The 4,114-nt window shown below is 39.7% G+C and overlaps 1 non-coding gene across 1 annotated transcript; it reads right to left on the bottom strand.

The window, feature by feature from the left end:
* Window positions 1-506: 506 nt before the first annotated feature.
* On the bottom strand, window positions 507-613 carry LOC141635976 (small nucleolar RNA R71). The gene has a single exon (XR_012540624.1). It is a non-coding gene; the product is annotated as a small nucleolar RNA R71 (small nucleolar RNA).
* Window positions 614-4,114: the final 3,501 nt, after the last annotated feature.

Raw genomic sequence — 4,114 nt, 5'->3', positions numbered from 1 at the left:
GACTTGCTAGAAATACTTTAAGAGGTATTGGTGAGATTGTGGACATTCAACCAAATAACATTGAGTTCATCAACCCTTTTGCAAGAGAAGGAGAGGATAACCCAATACAAAACCCACCACAAAATCAACCCACAATGCCTAAATTTTCATCACATTCCGTACCAATCGAGGAGAACCTACCAAATGGTACTCCTACACCACAACATTTAACCGGTAATTTCATTGCCAAATCCGCATTTATACAATTGGTTGAGAGAAGTCAATTTGGAGGGATGCCTAGTGAAGACCCTCATTCTCATATGGAGACTTTTTGTGACTATTGTGATGCGATTTCTCAAACCGGAGTTACTCAAGACCAAATCTGATGGGTCTTATTTCCTTTTTCTTTGATTGGTTCCTCGAAACAATGGTTAAAGAGCCAAGATAAGGCTACTCTTGGTATTGATTCTTGGAAGAAATTGGCACTTGTTTTCTACAAGAAATTCTATCCTCCGGAGAAGACTAACATGTTGAGAGCCCAAATCACCGGGTTCAAACAAAGGCATGAGGAATCTTTGTATGAAGCATGAGAGAGATTCAAGGACACTTGTCGATCTTGTCCACACCATGGACTTAGCGAGTGGTTCCTTGTACAACAATTTTGGAATGGTCTATATGAAGACTCCCGAAACATTCTCAATATGGGATCAAATGGTATGTTCACCGAAGTTGATGACAATCAAACATGGAACAAAATTGAAGAAATGGCGGTCCATAACTCACAATATAGTAGACCTCGGAAGGCTACTAGAGGAGGAAAGCATGAGGTGGATTCTATTACTCAATTGGGTGCTCAACTTAGTGCTCATATTGATACCATTAATTTGAAGTTTGAAAAGGCCATGGCTAAACTTGAAGAGGCCTCCAAATCACCCAAGCAACATGTTAATGCTATGGTGGCATCATCATCAATTCCAAGTGGAGTATGTGAGAGTTGTGGAACATTGGGACATGACCAAAGTGAATGTAGAGGAACAAGTGAACAAGTGAATGCTTTCCAAACATATAAAAGTGGCACCCCTTATTCCAAATATTACAATGAGAATACCAAATTTCACCCCAATCTTTCATACAAAGGTCAAAATGTTCAAAACCCTCAAACATACACCCCACCTCCAATGAGAAACCAAGCTCAAAGACCCTTTTACAATCAAAACCAAAGTTATCAAAATCAACCTCCATACAATCAAACAAATGACCAAGGTTTTGATGTTCAAAAAGTGGTCCTCCAAATGCAAAAGAACCAACAAGAGTTTTTCACTCAAATACAAAAGGATAGCCAAGCAAAAGACATCACCATCAACAACATACTAGCTCACACAAAGATGTTGGAAACCCAAATGTCTCAATTAGCATCATCTAGTTCTCAAAGACAAAAGGGGTAATTACCACCTCATGGTAATCCCCCAAGACATGAGTCGGTGAGTGTGGTCGGGATATTTTTACTAAATCTTTCGATTACTTGTCGTTAGGAGCACCTAGACCAAAACACAATTTATAACTTCACAAACAACTCTACAATTAGTAAAGAGGCAAGTAAAGGTCGGATCCCAAGAGACGGGAATTGAGATGAGATTTCTATTGCAACTAGTGGTGTCTTAGGGGTGTCACAATTGAGGTTTGATGTAGAAGATCACAAAACTAAATAGCAATGAAAGTAAACAAGCAAGATGAATTAAAACGGATGTAAACAATTGATAAAAGCACTAGGGTGTCATGGGGTCATAGGGGATTCATGGGAATTGATCATACGAACATGTTCTCAAATTATAAGCAAGAAATTATTGTTGTGATGGATCGAGTTGGTTTATATCTTACAATCCTAGGAAAGTTTGGGTCACGGAGCCGAATCGATTAGATTGTACAACACCTACAAGTCGACTTAGTCTTCCCTACTCAACAACATGCATGGTTTAATGAGACTCGAGTTGGTTTATGTCTTACAAGTCTCATTGAAAAGATAGGTGATGGGTAAAAAAATGCAAGGATTCATAGGCTCACATTTCATCAAACATAACATGTGCATGATTTGAGATCACAACAAGCAAGCAAAAACTATGAAAGCATATTAATTTAAGCATGAATCATTCCCCATGTTGGTTTCCCCTAATTACCCATTAACCCTAGCTAAGGAACTACTCACTCATTATCATGTTGAACATGCTAGCAAGGTTGTCAATCATACCAACAAAGTGAAACATGATGAATAAATGAAAATGATTAACAATAATTAAAGAGGGATTATGAGAATTATACCTACTAATGATTCCAATAATAAAGCAAAGAATAAAAGAAGTACTTGATGCTTGATTGAGAGGTTGTCAATCTCCCAATAAGAACCCAAATAATCTTCAATTACCCAAAATAAAGGATGAACAAGAGAGAGATTAAGGAAATAAAACTTGTATTAAAACTTGATTAATTGTTGATTACAAGATTAAAGAGAGATTTGATTGATATTAACTACACTAAAGATTGCTAAGAAGAACATGCTCTTCTAATTAGACTAATGGGGTATTTATAGTGGGGATTAGGTGGATGAATTAGGGTTAACTAAGGGCTTAAATGACGATTAAGTCCCTACTTAAGGAAACGCCGGTCTTTTTGGAAAGACTCCGGTCTCTAGGGATACTCCAGTCTCTAGAAAAAGATGTGCATCCTTCCTTGAAGCTTGAAGAAGACGAAATGGGTCTGCCTGAGAATCCGGGCGTCTTTAGCACGGGACGGGCGGATTTGGTGATCTCTGCCCGGGCGTCTTGGAGTGAAGACGGGCGTCTTCTGGGTCTTTTGCACGGGCGTCTTGGGGTGAAGACGCACGGATTTTGGTGGTGGAGACGGGCGTCTTCTGGGGAAGACGCACGGATTGCTGTGCAGTCTCGTTTCTTCTTCTTTTCTTCCTTTTTCTTCATAGAATCCTTGGGGATTTCCTCGGGGAGGCAAGGATCTTTTCTCATCATTGCTCATCTACTATAGTATGTAAAAAGGCCTTCTAATCTTGTCTCTTCTTGATGCTTGGTCATTGAATTCAAACAATTTAGCCTCATTTTGCCATGAAAATGCAAGGTTTGCACTCCTTTCCTACCAAGGGATCAAAACCTCAAAGAATATGCAAAACAAAGAACTAAAGACAATAAATGACCCAAATATGCACTAAAAATCATGGGAACAAGGCTAATTCGGGGACTAAATGTGCTCTAATTATGGTCACATCAGAGTGCCATCTATTTGAGGAGTGGTACAAGGTATGAAGGGCCGAAGAGGCCCATTGATGAAGATGTTGTGAATGCTAGTGACAAGGAAAGAGTTGAAAACTCTAAGAAAGAAGAAGAACCCACCACCATTCAAGAAGTTTCAAAGAAGAAGAATGAAGAGAAGGCTAAGGAGAAAGAGTCTATTGTGATTAGACTTCCATTTCCAAGTCGTCAAGCTAAGCCTAAGTTTGATGAACAACTTGGAAAGTTCATGGAGATTGTAAAGAACTTGGAAGTCTCAATCTCATTCACCAAATTGATTAACCATGTTCCGGCCTATGCAAAATACATGAAAGATATTCTCACAAAGAAGAAATCCATCCGGAAGCTAGAGACTATTGCATTCACCAAGGTGAGTAGCGCCATCCTACAAGGAAGTTCACCTCCAAAACTCAAGGATCCGGGAAGTTCCTCTATTCCATGCACCATTGGCGACACTACAATCAACAAAGTTCTATGTGACCTTGGGGCAAGTGTGAGTGTCATGCCATACTCGGTGTACAAAAGGCTAGGAATGGGAGAACTCAACTGCACTAATATCACACTTCAAATGGCGGATCGATCAACGAAGACACCTTTAGGGGTATGGGAGGATGTGGCGGTAATAATTGCGAAGTTCTTCATCCCAGTGGACTTTGTTATTGTTGACATGGAGGAAGACTCCAACATTCCTATCATTTTAGGAAGACCTTTCTTACACACCACGGGAGCGGTGATCGACGTGAAACATGGAGAGCTCACACTTGAAGTGGGAGATGAAACAATCACTTTTAACCTTGACAAGACAATGAGAGCTCCTCGCTTACATGAGCCATGTTTCATGA

The sequence above is a fragment of the Silene latifolia genome, chromosome Y, assembly GCF_048544455.1.
Source record: "Silene latifolia isolate original U9 population chromosome Y, ASM4854445v1, whole genome shotgun sequence".
Lineage (NCBI taxonomy): Eukaryota > Viridiplantae > Streptophyta > Magnoliopsida > Caryophyllales > Caryophyllaceae > Silene > Silene latifolia.
Note: the sequence above shows the minus strand (reverse complement) of the source record. Positions and strands in the feature narration are given on the sequence as shown.